Source organism: Ovis aries, chromosome 4, assembly GCF_016772045.2.
Source record: "Ovis aries strain OAR_USU_Benz2616 breed Rambouillet chromosome 4, ARS-UI_Ramb_v3.0, whole genome shotgun sequence".
Lineage (NCBI taxonomy): Eukaryota > Metazoa > Chordata > Mammalia > Artiodactyla > Bovidae > Ovis > Ovis aries.
This window is the reverse complement of record NC_056057.1, coordinates 63,337,372-63,357,843: the sequence shown is the minus strand read 5'-3', so window position 1 is coordinate 63,357,843 and position 20,472 is coordinate 63,337,372.

Sequence of the window (20,472 nt, the reverse complement as noted above, 5' to 3'; positions counted from 1 at the left end):
AGAGCAGAGTAGTATTCTCTTATGTGTAACCATATCTGTGGACCCAAACTAGAGATATTCTCTTATTGAAATTACAGAATGCCAGAACTGAGTGAACTTAGAGATCCTTTTGTTCTACCAGTTCGTCATAAAGTGAGTGCCAGAGTGCTTGAGTGATGTGCTTTCTCACTATAGCACAGTGCCTACAAGCTCATCTGTCGTGTTTCTTTGACTGCATTTACCAAACTCATGTTAGATTTGAAGTATATGACAAGCCAAGGTATGTGGGCATGAATGCTGTGTGCCATTCTAAGCCTAGCACAATCCTCTTCTCTCACTTATTAGTCAAACACAAAGGGTGCTGTGGTGGACTCAGGAACTTCTAGAAGCTAGAAGCCCAAATGATGAAAAGACTGATTTCCCTAAAATAACACATTAAAGGCCGGACACTCAATTGGACCATGACATGGCTGAGAACTATAGTGCTAGGCTACTAAAATTTGGGGAGTTGTCTGTTACAGCAACTAGTGAAATTATCTGACTAATGCACTAATGGTGTAACTTGGTGGTAAAAAAGTTATAAACAGGATTTATAATATCCTGCCCTTGCTCTCAATTAAATAGCATTCTTTAGGCAGAAATTATTTATCTGCACAGGAATGTTTTTCTTCTTGAACATCTTCCAGGAGAGAAGAAATTGAACTTTTGCAAAGCTGAGTAACAAGCTATGGATGTGATCAAACTTACAAGTTCTCAGTTTTTCTGATAGTAGCATGTACTTTTTTTCTTTCAGATATGGTTGTTGGGCAATTGTCTAATGTGAAATGAACTGTGCTTTTTTTCCCATTGCTTTTAAGACATGGAAAGTGAAAGAAAGAAGGAAAGTGAAAGAAAGAAAGGAAGTGAAGTCACTCAGTCATGCCCGACTCTTTGTGACCCCATGGACAGTAGCCTGCACCAAGTTCCTCCGTCCATGGGATTTTCAAGGCAAGAGTACTGGAGTGGGTTGCCATTTCCTTCTCCAGGGAATCTTCCCAACCAGGAATCGAACCCAGGTCTCTCACATTGTAGACAGACAATTTACCATCTGAGCCACCAGAGAAGTCTTTAAGACATGGAGGAACTTAACAATGTTTAGGCACCTCTGGAAATTTCTCAGGAGTCAAGGGAAATGACTCAATCTGCTTGGGGAAGATGGTCTCATCTGCTTTTCATGATTCCTTTTATTCTTATCATTTGCTTAGAAAATGATTATGAACACCCTAGGTGGGGAATTTTCCACTTGGCTCTCTGGTCTGCTGATAGAAAATGGAGCTTCCATTAAGCTATGGATGGCCTGTCTCCATATTTGCAAATGAGCCTGAAAATCATCTCAATTTCATGTTCATGGAGAGATGGAGAGAATGTTTGCTCTTTATAGCCACTGTATTAGACTCACTGTTATATCTCATTGTGCTAATAGAAAAGGGTGAATTCTGTTTCTTACTTGGAAATAATAAGCTTTTCAAGTGACGTTTCCTGTGAGGTATGTTTTTCTGTCCTTGTTACTTTTTCTAATATGTTTTTCTGATTAAAATTTTTTTCAGACTATGATAAAGGATAATTTACTTTCAGTCTTTTTGTATCACTTATTTTACACTTCTTTATTAGAAAAATAGAACTTTGGGAAAAAATAAAATTCTTGACAGAGAAAGACAAACATCATATGATATCACTTATATGTGGAATCCAATAAAATGATGCAAATGAATTTGATGAACACTTTAACTTGAGTTGACCAACTGGCATGTTTTTCAGTCCCCAGATAGATGAATTATAACTGACTACCTTTGGAGATTATCTCATAATTTTCAAGGCAGATTATAAAACAGTTTGACCTAAACCAACATCTGTTTGAAGAAGTTAGAAAAAGATCAGCAAAATAAACTCAAATGAAGTAGAAGGAAATACATATGATAACAGAAATTAATAAAATGAAAAATATAGATACAATAGAGAGGGTCTAAAAGACCAAAAGTTTGTTCTTTGAAAAGACTATTAAAGTTGATCAGGAAATAAGCTGGCAAAACTGACCAAGAAAAACAAGAGAGAGCTCTCTTATTTTCTAATATATTCATTTCAGGGCTATAATTTTCCTTCTTAAAAACTTTTCTGGCTACAACCCACAAATTTTTAAGTGTAGATATTTTTGGGTTAGCATTATGTTCAGATGATTTCTAATTACGTTATGATTTCTTCTTTGACCCACAATTTATTGAGGAGTATATTTATTAATTTCCAAGCCCATTGATTTTATCTCTTTCTTAGGTTTATTTCATTGCGGTCAGAGGTTATTCTTTACAGGATTTCAGTCACTTGAAATTTTGATGAGATTTTCTTCATGACCTAGTATTAATATAAGTACCATTTAAAAAAATATTCTATTTGTACTTGAAAGATACATATGTTGTGTTGTATATATGTCAGTTGGTTAAAGTATATAATCATGTTGTTGATGTTGTCTATGTTCTTCCTGCTTTTGTCTGTCAATAGGGATACAGAAGATTTCAGCAACATGATTACAAGTAACTTATCAGTTGCTGAGAGAGATGATTATAGATTTGTGTCTTTTTCCTTATAACTCTGTCAGAACTTCTCTTTATATATTTTGATGGCATATTTTAGGTATATATATACTGGTGAACAAACCTTTTATTGTTATATATTGTATTTTTAATCTCCAGTAAATATTTTATACCTAAAGTCTACTAGTTTAATATCAGCATAGCCACGTCAGCTTTCATTTGGTTGTCACTTTCACTGGCTATGTATAAATATTATATATAATGTATATGTGATTATTTACTGTTCTGTCTTTCTTATTTCTCATGTTTTAGATGTGCATCTTATATGCCATATATAGGTTTTTCTTTCTAAACCCAGTCTCACGATCTTTGTCTATGATTAATATTTATTTCATTCTTTTATGCAGTGAGAAGTATAATATAGTACTATGACTACAATGTAGACCCAATTTAACAGCTTGGATTTGGGGTTGTAGACAGTAAGACTTGATTGTAGCTACTGACTGAGAAAATCCTTACTGAGTTTCTGGACGGTGCCCAAACAAGTCATAAGACAGACAGGGTCGTCTGAAACATTTTTTTTTCCTTTTCCTGAGAGTCATATTATCTGACAGAGTACATGAGATCATGAGATGGGAAGCAGGAGTGACCTGCCTGGCCAGTCAGCTCAGGCCCATCCACCCTGGCTCCTTGCAAGCGGCAAATGCCAGGGCCAGATTGCCCTGACATCCAGGATGCCCTGAGGGGTGTTCCGTTCCTTCCCTGATCCTCAGTGACTGGAAGCAAAGTGGCCACGTGCAGATTCTCAGCCTTCTGTGCAGATCTGGGGCTGTGGTGTGGGACAGGAGTGTATCTACCTTCAGTGTTTGTCTAAGTAGATTTCCATCTGAAGGATGACAGCATTTTTCCCCCTCTATCTCAGATTTCAAATCATGATGACGTGATTTCAGTGCTTCATTCTCTAGCCTGATAGAGATGATACCTGGAGCTAATGGAGCCCCCTATGTAGTCCTGACTATACCACTGCTGCTGCCAAGTTGCCTCAGTCATTTCCGACTCTGTGCAACCCCACAGACGGCAGCCCACCAGGCTCCCCTGTCCCTGGGATTCTCCAGGCAAGAACACTGGGGTGGGTTCCATTTCCTTCTCCAATGCATGAAAGTGAAAAGTGAAAGTGAAGTCCCTCAGACATGTCCGACTCTCAGCGACCCCATGGATTGCAGCCCACCAGGCTCCTCCATCCATGGGATTTTCCAGGCAAGAGCACTGGAGTGGGGTGCCATCGCCTGACTATACTATTTATATTCAAGTGCACCTCTGAATCTGTCTCTTGCACGTGGGGCATGAGTGCCATGAATAATTCTGCCTCTTATTCAAATCTAGCCTCCTTTATATCCTGGCATAAATTATGCATTCTATAAAATGATGGGGACATGAAAAGGGAGTAAATAATGTTTAAAGTAGCTGTTTTACTGAGGAATGTGGAAGAGTTAGAGAAAGTCGGTGATACAAGAGAAAAGGTTCCTTCACATTTGTTTGCATGTCTTTTCTTTGGGAATTTACTGCTGTAGAGAGGTTAAGACATGCTTAATTTTTATATATAACTTGAAGTCCAAAGTGGTGTCTTCTTTTTGTCCCCAGTTTATAATGCAAATTATTATTTTTCATGAAATTCCTCCTCCAGTAGTTCTTAGTATTTTGCTTCTGAAAAGAGTTCAGTTCAGTTCAGTTCAGTCGCTCAGTCGTGTCCGACTCTGCGACCCCATGAATCGCAGCACGCCAGGCCTCCCTGTCCATCACCAACTCCCGGAGTTCACTCAGACTCACATCCATCAAGTCCGTGATGCCATCCAGCCATCTCATCCTTTGTCGTCCCCTTCTCCTCCTGCCCCCAATCCCTCCCAGAATCAGAGTCTTTTCCAATGAGTCAACTCCTCGCATGAGGTGGCCAAAGTACTGGAGTTTCAGCTTTAGCATCATTCCTTCCAAAGAACACCCAGGACTGATCTCCTTTAGAATGGACTGGTTTGATCTCCTTGCAGTCCAAGGGACTCACAAGAGTCTTCTCCAACACCACAGTTCAAAAGTATCAATTCTTCGACGCTCAGCTTTCTTCACAGTCCAACTCTCACATCCATACACGAAAAGAGTTAGGGGCAATAATCATACAGTGTGACACCTGCCTGGTTTGTTAGAATCCAGCCCTCTCTGTGATGTTCAGGTTTCAGCAGAAGAAGGTGTTACCAAGGACTTTGATCCCTTGGGGCTTGGTTCTTTCTGCCAAGGAGGAGCTACATGTTTTTTAAGATTTAAGATACTTTAAAGAAAGACTGTATCATTTACAATAATGCTGAAAGCTATCTAACAACTGGTTAATATTGCTTTGAGTATGAAAGAAACTCAACATCCTCTACAACGATTTAAATTATAAAGGAAGAGGTGTACCTCTGAACTCAAACCATCACATAATCATTGAGGCTTCTGCCCAGATGAATACAGCTACTTGACAAAGAACCAAGAGCTACTGAGAACACAATGTACCGATGTCAATGGCTCTTTCTAACTAGTGGTTTGAAAGGAATCATGCAATTTTGTTTGGGGTTTGTAAAGTGACACAAAAGGCAAAGAGGAAAAGGAAAGATATACCCATTTGAATGCAGAGTTCCAAAGTATAGCAAGGAGAGATAAGAAAGCCTTCCTCACTGATCAATGCAAAGAAATAGAGGAAAATAATAGAATGGGAAAGACTAGAGCTCTCCTCAAGAAAATTAGAGATAGCAAGGGAACATTTCACAAAGATGGGCACAATAAAGGACAGAAATGTTATAGACCTAACAGAAGCAGAAGATATTAAGAAGAGGTGGCAAGAATACACAGAAGACTATACAAAAAAAGATCTTCATGACCCAGATAACCATGATGGTGTGATCACTCACCTAGAGCCAGACATCCTGGAATGTGAAGTCAAGTGGACCTTAGAAAGCATCACTACAAACAAAGCTAGGGGAGGTGATGGAATTCCAGTTGAGCTATTTCAAATCTTAAAAGATGATGCTGTGAAAGTGCTACACTCAATATTCCAGCAAATTTGGAAAACCCACCAGTGGCCAAAGGGCTGGAAAAGGTCAGTTTTAATTCCAATCACAAAGAAAGGCAATGCCAAAAAACGCTCAAACTACCACACAATTGTACTCATCTCACACGCTAGCAAAGTAATGCTCAAAATTCTCCAAGACAGGCTTCAACAGTGCATGAACTGTGAACTTCCAGATGTCCAAGCTGGATTTAGAAAAGGCAGAGGAACCAGAGATCAAATTGCCAACATCTGTTGCATCATTGAAAAAGCAAGAGAGTTCCAGAAAAAAAGGAAATGGCAATCCACTCCAGTATTATTGCCTGGAAAATCCCATGAACAGAGGAGCCTGGTAGGCTACAGTCCATGGGGTCGCAAAGAGTCGGACATGACTGAGTGACTTCACGTTCATGGTCTCCTTTATTGACTATGCCAAAGACTTTGACTGTGTGGACCGCAACAAACTGTGGGATATTTTTAAAGAGATGGGAATACCAGACCATCTGACCTGCCTCCTGAGAAATCTGCATGCAGGTCAAGAAGCAACAGCTAGAACCAGACATGGAACAACTCACTGGTTCCAAATCAGGAAAGGAGTACATCAAGGCTATATATTGTCACCCTGCTTATTTAACTTATATGCAGAGTACATCATGAGAAACACTAGGCTGGGTGAAGTACAAGCTGCAATCAAAATTGCCAGGAGAAATATCAATAACCTCAGATATACAGATGACACCATACTTATGGCAGAACGCAAAGAACTAAAGAGCCTCTTGATGAAAGTGAAAGGGGAGAGTGAAAAAGTTGGCTTAAAATTCAACATTCGGAAAACTAAAGTAGTGGCATCCAGTCCCATTGCTTCATGGCAAATAGATAGGGAAAGAATGGAAACAGTGACAGGCTGTGTTTTGGGGTTCCAAAATCACTGCAGATGGTGACTGCAGCCATGAACTTAAAAGATGCTTACTCCTTGGAAGAAAAGCTATGACCAACATAGACAGCATATTAAGAAGCAGAAACATCACTTTGCCAACAAAGGTCCATCTAGTCAAAGCTATGGCTTTTCTAGTAGTCATGTATGGATGTGAGAGTTGAACTATAAAGAAAGCTGAGCTCCGAAGAATTGATGCTTTTGAACTGTGGTGTTGGAGAAGACTCTTGAGAGTCCCTTGGACTGCAAGGAGATCAAGCCAGTCAATCCCAAAGAAAATCAGTCCTGAATATTCATTGGAAGGACTGATGCTGAAGCTGAAACACCCATACTTTGGCTACCTGATGCAAAGAACTGACTCATTGGAAAAGACCCTGATGTGGCAAAAGATTGAAGGCAGGAGGAGAAGGGGATGACAGAGGATGAGATGGTTGGATGGCATCACCTACTCCATGGACATGAGTTTGAGTAAGCTCCAGGAGTTGGTGATGGACAGGTAAGCCTGGCATGCTGCAGTCCATGGGGTCACAAAGAGTCGGACACGACTGAGTAAACTGAACTGAAAGTGACTCATTCTAAATTTTGAGTCAATGGGAGGCATGTAGGTGTTGGGGACTCAGTTCTAGTATCATATATGCTGGTGTCACATCTTCTAGTTAAAGTAAAAAATAAACCTGGAATGTTCTTATATGCTATAAGTCCAGGTGAAAGAGGTGGTACAAAAACTACCATTTGTTGAATAAACATTGGGAATATTTTCAAGGTCTTCCTACCTGGTATGAATTTCGGGCTATCGGAGCCACAGTAGCTATTTTGGAGTTGGTTCTCTTTTGCCACTTCCAGGAGGGGAATTCATTCTTGGGATGGAAGACACTGAGATGTTAGGAGAGAATTGCAGAGAAGCAGGAGGATGATAATGATACTGCTAAACAATAGTACCCAGGAATGTACCCAGGTAACATAGTCCCAGAAAATAGCCATAAGAAATTGGCATGGAGTTGTAAAGGGCGGGTTACTAATGTCAGTATTTTTCCGTGGGAACCCTGTTGGCATCTTTGGAAGGACAACTGTTCTTCAGAGGAATGCCCTGAACCATGTGGGACATTCAGTAAGCCTAGTGTTCAGTACACTAACATCCTCACATCATTGCACAACAATCAAATATGCCCCTACATACTTCTAAATGCTCCCAGTGGAGTGATACTGTCCTCCATTGAAGGACTAGTTCAGTTCAGTTCAGTTCACTCACTCAGTTATGTCTGACTCTTTGCAACCCCATAGACTGCAGCACACCAGGCCTCCTTGTCCATCACCAACTCCCAGAGCTTACCCAAACTCATGTCCATTGAGTCTGTGATGCCATCCAACCATCTCATCCTCTGTCATCCCCTTTTCCTCCCGGCCTCAATCTTTTCCCGCATCAGGGTCTTTTCAAATCAGTCAGGTCTTTTCATCAGGTGGCCACAGTATTGGAGTTTCAGCTTCAACATCAATCCTTCCAATGAATATTCAGGACTGATTTCCTTTAGGATGGATTGGTTGGATCTCCTTGCAGTCCAAGGGACTCTCAATAATCTTCTCCAATACCACAAATCAAAAGCATTAATTCTTCGGCACCCAGCTTTCTTTATAGTCCAACCCTCACATCCATACGTGACTACTGGAAAAACCATAGCCTTGACTAGATGGACCTTTGTTGGCAAAGTAATGTCTCTGCTTTTTAATATGCTGTCAGGTTGGTCATAGCTTTTCTTTCTCAAAGGAGAAAGCATCTTTTAATTCTATGGCTGCAGTCACCATCTGCAGTGATTTTGGAGCCCAAAAAAATAAAGTCTGACACTGTTTCCCTATCTATTTGCCATGAAGTGATGGGGCCGGATGCCATGATCTTAGTTTTCTGAATGTTGAGCTTTAAGCCAACTTTTTCACTCTCCTCTTTCACTTTCATCAAGAGACTCTTTAGTTCTTCTTTGCTTTCTGCTGTAAGTATGGTGTCATCTGCATGTCTGAGGTTATTGATATTTCTCCTGGCAAACTTGATTCCAGCTTGCCAGCCCTGCATTTCTCATTATGTACTCTGCATATAAGTTAAATAACCCTGACATCCTCCTTTCCATATTTGGAATCAGTCTGTTGTTCCATGTCCAGTTCTAACTATTGCTTCCTGACCTGCACACAGGTTTCTCAAGGGGCAAGTCGGGTGGTCTGATATTCTCATCTCTTTCAGAATTTTCCACAATTTATTGTGATCCACACAGTCAAAGGCTTTGGCATAGTCAATGAAGCAGAAATAGATGTTTTTCTGGAGCCCTCTTGCTTTTTCGATTACTAGTAGATGTTCAGAAATCCAGAATCTAGATGGGGCTTTGCTACTATCATACTATGAGTCTGTAGACAACTCTTTTTTTACCTCAGTTCAGTTCAGTTCAGTCGCTCAGTCATGTCCAACTCTTTGCAACCTCATGGACTGCAGCACGCCAGGCTTCCTTGACCATCACCAACTTCCAGAGCTTTCTCGAATTCATCTTCATCGAGTCAATGATGCCATCCAACCATCTCATCCTCTGTTGTCCCCTTTTCCTCCTGCCTTCAATCTTTTCCCAGCATCAGGGTCTTTCTAATGAGTCATTTCTTCGCATCAGGTGGCCAAAATATTGGAGTTTCAGCTTCAGCATCTGTCCTTCCAATGAATATTCAGGACTGATATTCTTTGGGATTGACTGATTTGATCTTGCAGTCCAAGTGACTCTCAAGAGTCTTCTCCAACACCACAGTTCAAAAGCATTAATTCTTCAACACTCAGCCTTCTTAATGTTCCAACTCTCACATCCATACATGACTACTGAAAAAACAATAGCTTTGACCTTATGGACCTAACCTATATAAGCCCATTTAGTTTTCTCATCTTAAAAACTTAAAGGACTGGAAATTATTAGATCTCTTTCAGTTCTTAGGTTCACTCAGCATATAATTTCTAAGTAAAAGAAAATATGACTGAATGGTCTCCTTAGATTCTACAAAAGAGACTAAGTGTACCCCAAAAGGAAAAGCTGTCTTAGATGATTTTCCCCAAAGAAAGTAAACTCAGGCAATGAATTGCAGACACTGCCAGTCTTCTAGAAATGATGAATCTTTTTCCTTCGTATCTCTTTTCCCTAGAAAACCATGGTTCATTTCTACTTGTACTAGGTGGAAATAGGAAGGAAATCAAATTAAAAAGGGAGGGCAAAAGCTTGATTTTAAGTGAATTTGATGAGAAATACTAATTCATAAAGTCATTCCTTGCCTCCTATTTATTTCATTTTTAACTTCCCCTCCCCTCTCCCACCTTTTCCCTTCCTCTAGGGGCTAGGCTTTTATCACTGGGATCATTGATAAAAGTCCTACTTTGTTGTGTGACATTGCAAAAAGGATCTGTGTACCCAGGAACATTCTCACCATTTCCAAAGTATCCAATTTTTGTCTCACTTGCTCTGTAGAAATGTTTCCCCTTGGGGTGTTCTTACTCACATGAGTGCTTTAAGTCTACATTAATACACTTATTTCAACTAGACCTTTAATCAATATTTCATGGGATGTATTGAGAGGACCCACTTAATCTCTTTTAGTCTCTGCAGGTGTAGGAGTGAGAGAACTCACTGGCCCGAGAAGACTGGTGTCATTTACACAGAAATGTAGATGTTCCTATCGATCACAGGCTTGTTAGGATAATACTTGTGATGAATCATTTACAAGAAGGGGACAAGGCAGCTTATGTTTTACAGAGTGGGACTTTTGGTTCCTTAAATATCTATCAGAGTCCCATTACTGAAGAAGTCAAGGATAACTATTGGGTTAACCTCCTGGCAAGGAAAAATACTAATACAAATAAAACAGCTTGCATAGGCAGACCAACTGGGGCCACAAAGGATTCTAAAATTTGTGAACTCTGATATTTTGAAGAGATCTCAGAGTTTTATCCTCTAAGGACAAATGAAACTCCATGAGTCAGAAAGTTGGAGGGCCTTTAGAAAGGTAATTTCGTTTTGATAATGTTTATAGTATGGCGGTAAGTTGCCTAGGACTTGGAATTAGTAGGACTTTGCTCAGATTCTGGCTTCTAGACTTGTTATCTATATGAATGTGGACATTTTACTTTATGCTTCTTAAACATCACTTCCTGAGCTTAAAATGTTTAATTAGTAGCTCACATGTGTTAAGCACTTACTATGTGTAAGATAATAATACTTGTCTAAATTATTATTATAAATATATTATTTTTATAGTCTTCAAAATAGTCTTAATAGGGAGATAAGACTGTTGACTACTGTAACTACATAGTAAGTTTCCAAGTGGAATTTCTTCTACTTTTCCTTTGTTTTCAAAATTATTTTAGCTATTTTAATTCTTTTGAGAATAAGCTTGTCTATAAATTTTAGAATAAGTTTGTCTATACCTTTGGGCTTCCCAGGTGATGCTGTACTGTGTGTGCTAAATCACTTCAGTCATGTCTGACTCTTTGTGACCCTATGAGACTGCAGGCTGTCAGGCTTCTCTGACCATGGGATTTTCCAGGCAAGAATACTGGAGTGGGTTGCCATGCCCTCCTCCAGGGGATCAGGGCTAGTGGTAAAGAATCTCTCTGCCAATGCAGGTGATCCTTGGGTTGGGAAGATCCCCTGGAGTAGGAAATGGCAAACCACTCCAGTATTCTTGCCTGGAAAACTCCACAGATAGAGGAGCCTGGTAGGCTACAGTTCATGGGTCACAGAGTCAGACACTGCGCAAGTGACCACACACACATATCTATAGAAACCTTGCTGTGATTTTGGCAAGAACTGCATTAAACCTAAAAATCAATTTGGAGAGAACTGACATTTATTATATTGCGTCTCCAATCCATGAAAATTGTACATTATTTAGGTCTTTGATTTCTTTCATCAGCTGTTTGTAATTTTCAGCATATAGAGCCGGTACATGTTTTGTTAGATATATATATAAGCATTTCATTTTGAAGAGTGACTGTATACTTTATATATGGTATTATGTTTTTAATTTCATTTCTCACATTTTTACTACTATAGAAACATGGTTGATTTTTGTTTTTTTATTTGTATCCTGCAAACTTGCTGAGCTCAGTTCTAGTATTTTTTTTTTTTTTTCAGAGAATCTTTGGGATTTTCTAAGTAGTCAATCATTCTGGCTGTGAACTGTTGTTCTTGTTATTGTTGCTTAGTCGCTAATCATGTTCAACTCTTTTGAGACCCCATGGACTGTAGCCCATCAGGCTCCTCTGTCCATGGGATTTTCCAGGCAAGAATACTGGAGTGGATTGCCATCTCCTTCTCCAGGGGCTCATCCCAACCCAGGGATCAATCCCCCATCTCCTGCATAGGCAGGAATATTCTTTACCACAGGGCCACCAGGGAAGCCCTGTTGTCTGTGAATAGGGAATGTTTTATTTTTTTTTCCCTTTCCAGCTGTATGCCTTTTATTTCCTTTTCTTGCCTTACTACACTGGCTAACACTTCCTGTTTTATATTGAATAAGAGTGGTGAAGGCCATCTTGCTTTGTTTCAAATTTGGGGGAGAAAGCATTTCAACTTGTCATCCTTAAGTATGCTATGATTTGTAGGATTTTTGTAGACTCTATATCAAGTTGAGGAAATTCTCCTCTATTTATAGTTTGCTGAGAGTTCTTATTGTAAATGGATGTTGAATTTTTTCCAGTGGTTCTTTTTTTTTTGCCTTATTGATATGAGCATGTGTGCTTTGTCACTTCAGTTGTGTACGACTCTCTGTGACCCCATGGACTGTAGCCCACTGGGCTCCTCTGTCCATGGGATTTTCCAGGCAAGAATACTGGAGTGGGTTGCCATGCCTCCAGGGTCTCTTCCCGACTTAGGGATCCAACCTGTGTCTCTTATGTCTCCTGCACTGGCAGGCGGGTTCTTTACCACTAGTGCCACTGGGGAAGCCCCTTGATACGATAATGTTTCTTCTTATTTAGTCTATTATTATAATCATTGATTGGTTTCTAATTGTTGAACTAGCCTTGCATTCCTAGAAAGAATTCCTCTTGGTCAAACTGTATCATTTTGTTTATATATTGCTAGATTTGATTTGTTAATGTTTTGTGGAGAACATTTGCATCTATGTTTATGGGAGATATTGTTTTGTAATGTTTTTGTCTGGTTTTGTTATTGAGATGAAAATTTTAATACTCCATTTTTGAGTTGATACGTAGGAAGGCTACTAATTTTTCCATTTTGCTGTTATATTCAGTCACTTACTTGAAATTTTGTTTCAATTCCAATAACTTTTTAATTGTTTTTTTTTATATTCTAGGTATACAATTGTAACTTCTATTTCTAAAAAATCACTTTGATCTCTTCCTCTCTCCCAAACTGATGCAGTTTTTATTTGTTCTTAAATTCTGTGCATTACCTAGTGCCTCTGCAATCCCTACAACAATTTTAGTAATTTATATTTTATAACTATAACAGTACACAAGGTATCTGTACATAGTATTACTAACAAATTTAACCTCCTTCCTATTTGAAATGATATTTCCTTAAAATTGAGATATAATTGATATATAACATCATACTAGTTTTAGGTATACAAGATAATGGTTGGATATATATCAATACTGTTAAATGATTACCCCAATAACTAACATCTGTCATCACACATAGTTACAATTTTGTTTCTTGTGAAGAGAACTTTTAAAATTTATTCTCTTAGCAACTTTCAAATTTACCTTATTAATAATTATAGTCACCATGCTGAACATTATCTTCCCAGGGCTTATTTATCTTACAACTGTATGTTTGTACCTTTTGACCACCTTCATCTGTTTTGTGCTTCAGCAATATGTGAACTGTGAACTTTCAGATGTTCAAGCTGGTTTTAGAGAAGGCAGAGGAACCAGAGATCAAATTGCCAACATCCGCTGGATCATGGAAAAAAGCAAGAGAGTTCCAGAAAAACATGTATTTCTGCTTTATTGACTATGCCAAAGCCTTTGACTGTGTGGATCACAATAAACTGTGGAAAATTCTGAAAGAGATGGGAATACCAGACCACCTGACTTGCCTCTTGAGAAACCTGTATGCAGGCCAGGAAGCAACAGTTAGAACTGGACATGGAACAACAGACTGGTTCCAAATAGAAAAAGGAGTACATCAAGGCTGTATATTGTCACCCTGCTTGTTTAACTTCTATGCAGAGTACATCATGAGAAACTCTGGGCTGGAAGAAGCACAAGCTGGAATCAAGATTGCCGGGAGAAATATCAATAACCTCAGATATGCAGATGACACCACCCTTATGGCAGAAAGTGAAGAGGAACTAAAAAGCCTCTTGATGAAAGTGAAAGTGGAGAGTGAAAAAGTTGGCTTAAAGCTCAACATTCAGAAAATGAAGATCATGGCATCTGGTCCCAGCACTTCATGGGAAATAGATGGGGAAACAGTGGAAACAGTGTCAGACTTTATTTTGGGGGGCTCCAAAATCACTGCAGATGGTGATTGCAGCCATGAAATTAAAGGATGCTCACTCCTTGGAAGAAAAGTTGTGACCAACCTAGATAGCATACTCAAAAGCAGAGACATTACTTTGCCGACTAAGGTCCGTCTAGTCAAGGCTATTGTTTTTCCTATAGTCATGTATGGATGTGAGAGTTGGACTGTGAAGAAAGCTGAGCACTGAAGAACTGATGCTTTTGAACTGTGGTGTTGCAGAAGACTCTTGAGAGTCCCTTGGACTGCAAGGAGATCCAACCAGTCCATTCTAAAGGAGATCAGCCCTGGGATTTCTTTGGAGGGAATGATGCTAAAGCTGACACTCCAGCACTTTGGCCACCTCATGTGAAGAGTTGACTCACTGAAAAAGACTCTGATGCTGGGAGGGATTGGGGGCAGGAGGAGAAGGGGACAAGAGAGGATGAGATGGCTGGATGGCATCACTGACTCGATGGACGTGAGTCTGAGTGAACTCCGGGAGTTGGTGTTAGACAGGGAGGCCTGGCATGCTGCAATTCATGGGGTCGCAAAAAGTTGGACACGACTGAGCAACTGAACTGAACTGAACTGAACCCCCATCTCTGGCAACCACCATTCTGTTCTCATAAGTTCAGGATTTCTTAGACTTCACATGAAGTTAATCATTTATCAGTTCAGTTCAGTTCTATATTCAGTTCATACTATCTTTTTTAGTATTTTGTTTTCTATTTTTTAAATTTATGTTTTTATTATTAATTAACTTCTTCTTTTCTAGCTTTTTAGTTTCATTCATTGAACACTTGGTATATTTATTTTCTGGCTGTTAAGTTTCTTATGAATACTCTTTGGTCACATTTCATAGATATCAAAACAATGTTTTCATTAACATTTATTGCTAAATATTTATCATTTCAGTTTTGTTTTCTCCTGGCTTCTAACCCCTGCCAACCACTGATCTTTGTACTGTTTCCATAAGTTTGCCTTTTTCAGAATGTTATATAGTTGGAATCATTCAGTACGTAGCCTTTGCAGATTGCCTCCTGTAACTTAGTAATATGAAGTTAAGCTCCCTCTGTGTCTTTCCACGGCTTGATAGTTCATTTCTTTTTAGCACTGAATAATAATCTTTTGTCTGGATAAACCAAAGTTTATTCACTCATTCACCTACTGAAGGACATCTTAGCTGCTTCCACTTTTAGGCAGTTATGAATAAAGCTGCTATATATTCTTGTGTACATTTCTTTGGGAACACTTTTCATCATTTGGGTAGATACCAATAAGCACAACTGCTGGATCATGTAAGAATATGCTTAGTTTTGTAAGAAACTGCCCAACTGTCTCCCAAAGTGGCTGTGCCATTTTGCATTCCTATCAGCAATGAAGGAGAGTTCCTGACACTCTACATCTTTGCCAACACTTGGTGTTGTCAGTGTTTTGGATTTTGGCTATCTAATAGGTGTGATTGCTATATCATTCTTATTTTAATTTGCATTTCCCTAGTGACATGATATGGATCATCTTTCCTTGTGCTTTTTTTTTGTCACCTGTGTATCTTCTTTGTTGAGCACTGCTTTATTACTCTAAGGACTGTTTTTAATTTTTCATGAACATCTCTGGAAATGCATTAATTTTTTGAATTATAAAAACAACAATAATTGTTATAAAATTACAGTAGCATGGAAGTCCTAATAGTAAAAGCAAAAGACCATTCCAACCCCCTGGAAAAGTTATTAATGAATGTTATACTTTCAGATTTATTATGCACAAGTAAGTATGATTATCAGTATAATATGACCATACTATACATATGGAATAACATATTTAAGTTTATTTTGCTTTCCCTCTCTACTGCCACAAATTTTAGTTAAAATCATTTAATTTTAGTTTCACTGTTCATTTTTAATTCCAGTTTTTGCCTCAGCATTTCTAACAATTTCATCAAGTTCACAACCATATTAAAATCCTTTAGCTTTTATTTGTGTTTCTGTTATCTTTGCTTATCATCAACCATTTTATTTAAGATTTACTCTTTGTCCATTTTGTTTTACTGAAGAATTTCCTTGCATGTTTTTTGAATATTGAAGATTCATCTATTTTATCATAACATTAGATGATAATATCATTATCTTCTAGCATTCTGTGTTGAAAAATAAAGTTGGACAGTGGCCAAATGCTAGTTCCTTCATAAATAATTCATTCCTTTATTTTCAGGGTAAGTTAAGAAATTTGGGGGTATGTATAAATAAACATTTGTTCATTATTTTTGCTCAGTGATCAATAAGTCTATTGACGCAAGTCTATTCATCTCAATTGTCCTGTATTGTTTTTTTTATTGATTTTTCCCTCCTACAGTCTATCATCTCTTTCTTCCTTTTATTTTGAATGGATCTTCTAAGTATATCCTCTAAGCCTTTTTTTGTCATGCTTTAAATTTCTTTATTTTTCTCTTTTTTGGAAAATTTCTTTGCTTTGTGTTCCAGATCTTTAATTTGGCCATTGGGTAGTCCATTTTAATTACTTCAATTTAAAACATTTCTTTTGAGCAGTTATTTCCTTTTTCTTTGACTTCCTATTTTAAAATAACACCTTATCTTATTCTTGTTTTATGAACAAAACATCAACCTTACTTCAAAGAGTCAGACACGACTGAGCGACTGAACTGAACTGAACTGAACTGAGTCTGCCATATTGAAATGGAAGTCTTCCCCTGTTTTTGATCCACAGTTAAGTTTCTACAGGCAAAGCAAATGTAATCTGTCACCAGTATGTAGATTATAGTTTAAATTATCTTTTAGTTTCTAAATTAAATCCCCCAAGCAGGAGTTCTTATCCTAAGGCTCATGGATCCCTAGAGATCGATTAAGCCCTAAATAGTCTCTAGGGGATTATAGGAGAGCAAACTAGAATAAAGCCCTTTGAAAACACTTTTTCATGGACTACTTAAAATGGAAATGGACAACTAATGGAAGATAAATAAAATCTAAAAACTGTACATATCATTCAGGAAAACTTTATGCAAGATAACTTTTTCCTAGTATTATGTGAAATTTTAACATACAGGAAAGTTGAAAGAGTTGTACAGCAAGCATTCATATACTCACTTAGTTTGGACAATTAATATTTAACTCTGTTTGCTTTATCTCACATCTATCTGTTCCTCTATCCATCAATAAATTCTTCTTTCCTTTTTGATGTATCTCCAAGGAAGTTTGAGTCATTAATGTACTTTAGGAAGTACTTTAAGAATGACAATGTATTTTCTCTGGTTTTCCTTTTTCTCATTCCTTTCTCTATTTTTGTCATCATATTCTTATGACACTAATAGAAGAGTTTCCTTCTGGGCATATTGTTTTTATCTGCTTGCTTGGCTAATTGGGTGGGTGTTTAGACATGCAAACCAGATTGGCTGCTTAAAGGACGAGTGGAAAGCTCACCTTTTCTGCAAAGCCTTCTTTAATTGAATAGGTTGACAATCCTTTATCTTGTGATCTTGGAGCACTTTGGGCAAATCTACTGTTATCAGATTGGCATTTTGATTATTGGTTTATATGACTGTCTTCTCTTTTGACTATAGGATCCTATATGTGTATGTGCGTGTGTTTGTGGTTGTTGGGGGCAGTGGATTAGAAACTAGGTCTTGTATATCTCTGAGTCCAAGAGCTGAAACAGTTCCCAGAACAAATTAATAAACCAGGTGGTGAAGAAATGAATCAGTGTTTGCCCACTTTGACTAGAGAAATCAGTTCACAATTGGTTTTTATGATCATTGAAAGGAAGTGAAAGTGAAAGTCGCTCAGTCATGTCCTCTATGACCCACCTCCCAGAATACTGGAAATAAAAGCAAAAATAAACAAATGGGATCTAATTAAAATTAAAAGCTTCTGCACAACAAAGGAAACTATAAGCAAGGTGAAAAGACAGCCTTTGGAATAGGAGAAAATAATAGCAAATGAAGCAACTGACAAACAACTAATCTCAAAAATATACAAGCAACTTATGCAGCTCAATTCCAGAAGAATAAATGACCCAATCAAAAATGGGCCAAAGAACTAAATAGACATTTCTCCAAAGAAGACATACAGATGGCTAACAAACACATGAAAAGATGCTCAACATCACTCATTATCAGAGAAGTGCAAATCAAAACCACAATGAGGTACCACTTCACACCAGTCAGAATGGCTGCTATCAAAAAGTCTACAAGCAATAAATGCTGGAAAGGGTGTGGAGAAAAGGGAACCCTCTTACACTGTTGGTGGGAATGCAAACTAGTTCAGCCACTATGGTGAACAGTGTGGAGGTTCCTTAAAAAACTGGAAATAGAACTGCCTTATGACCCAGCAATCCCACTGCTGGGCATACACAGCGAGGAAACCAGAATTGAAAGAGACACATGTACCCCAATGTTCATCGCAGCACTGTTTATAATAGCCAGGATATGGAAGCAACCTAGATGTCCATCAGCAGATGAATAGATAAGAAAGCTGTGGTACATATACACAATGGAGTATTACTCAGCCATTAAAAATAATACATTTGAATTAGTTCTAATGAGGTGGATGAACCTGGAGCCAATTATACAGAGTGAAGTAAGCCAGAAAGAAAAACACCAATACAGTATACTAACACATATATATGGAATTTAGAAAGATGGTAATGATAACCCTGTATGCGAGACAAAAGAGACACAGATGTATAGAACAGATTTTTGGATTCTGTGGGAGAAGGAGAGGGTGGGATGATTTGGGAGAATGGCATTGAAACATGTATACTATCATGTAAGAAATGAATAGCCAGTCTACGTTAGATACAGGATGCTTGGGACTGGTGCACTGGGATGACCCAGAGAGATGATATGGGGAGGCTGGTGGGAGAGGGGTTCAGGATTGGGAACGCATGTACGTCTGTGACAGATTCATGTCAATGTATGGCAAAACCAATACAGTATTGTAAAGTAAAAAAAAAAAAAAAAAACAAAAAAAAAGAAAATTTCCCAAGTTTATTTATTATTTTTATGAATTTATTTATTTTAATTGGAGGCTAATTACTTTATAATATTGTATTGGTTTTGCCATACATCAACATGAATCTGCCACGGGTGTACACGTGTTCCCCATCCTGAACCCCCCTCCCACCTCCCTCCCCCTACCATCCCTCTGGGTCATCCAAGTGCACCAGCCCCAAGCATCCTGTATCCTGCATCGAACCTGGACTGGTGATTCGTTTCTTATATGATATTTTACATGTTTCAATGCCATTCTCCCACCAAGTTTAATTTTAGTACCCATCTCAGTGATGGGACTAAAACTTTGCATATTGATCCAGCTTCTCTGTTTGTCATACATTTCTTTGAGCCTAGGTGATTCAAGAACCTGCCCCACTAAAGAAACACAGGGCAGGTATTAAACATTTTTTTTATGAAATATGATGTGCTTGCCACTGTACTAGGTAATTTACATTGGTTATTTTTGTCTAAGTGGATTCCAACTAAGGGAAGATTGTATTAGCTGGTTGAAATCATTTAGTTGAACTGTCTACATGGCTAATGGATCTTGGTGGTTCCTTGCTGATTTGAGGAAAAGGAAGTCTTCCTCTTCTTTTGTGTTTGTCTTCATGATTTAATATTGTATTCAAGAACAGTGCTAGAGTCCCACAGGGAATACTGGGTTCACATAAATATTTACTTTTCAAAAATGAAAGTGCTTCAGAGAGTTCCCAGGTGGGAAAGACCAGGGGAAGGCTGTTGGGTCCAGGTTTGTTAGGTTCCTGATCTTTTAGACAAAGGACACAGACCCTTTCCTTTCCTTTCTGCTTGTTCTCCACAGGCAGCTGCAGGTCTTTGGTAGCCCTGGGTGTTCATTTGACCAAATAAAACAAATGTGGCCTAGGAGGGGATTAAAGTGTAATTTACCTTGGGAGAACACCAGTCTGGAGTCCTTTCCAAGCCAGGTACACCTGCAGGAACATCCCAGAAGCCTGCCTCTGTCTCATGGCACCAACACATCCCCCAGACACCACTGGGTGGCTGGGTTCCCCAGGATGCTGCTTTAGGGCAGTCTCTGCTTGCAGGAGCAGATAAGTGAGCTTAAAGGGGCCTTTTATCAGCTACCATGTTCACAGAGGCCATGTGATCTTCAAGGAGTTGCTTAGAGATTTAAAGCACTGATGTGACAGGGATGCTTTGATTCCAATGATCCAGCCGTTTCCTTGCAGCCAGTGTTTACATAAACTTGAAAAAATCTGCCACTACTGTTCATCGCCCTCATTTTTCAGCCTTAATGGTAATTACATTCCAAGGACTAGGAGAGATTTAGCATCCTTCAAGTCTGGGGTTAGAGTCTCCTGTAGACGTGGCACTGAAGTGTTGTAGTCCAGCTCTTAGGAGCATGGGCAGACTGGGCTACGGAAACAAAGGGGACTACTCTCAGATGGAATTTT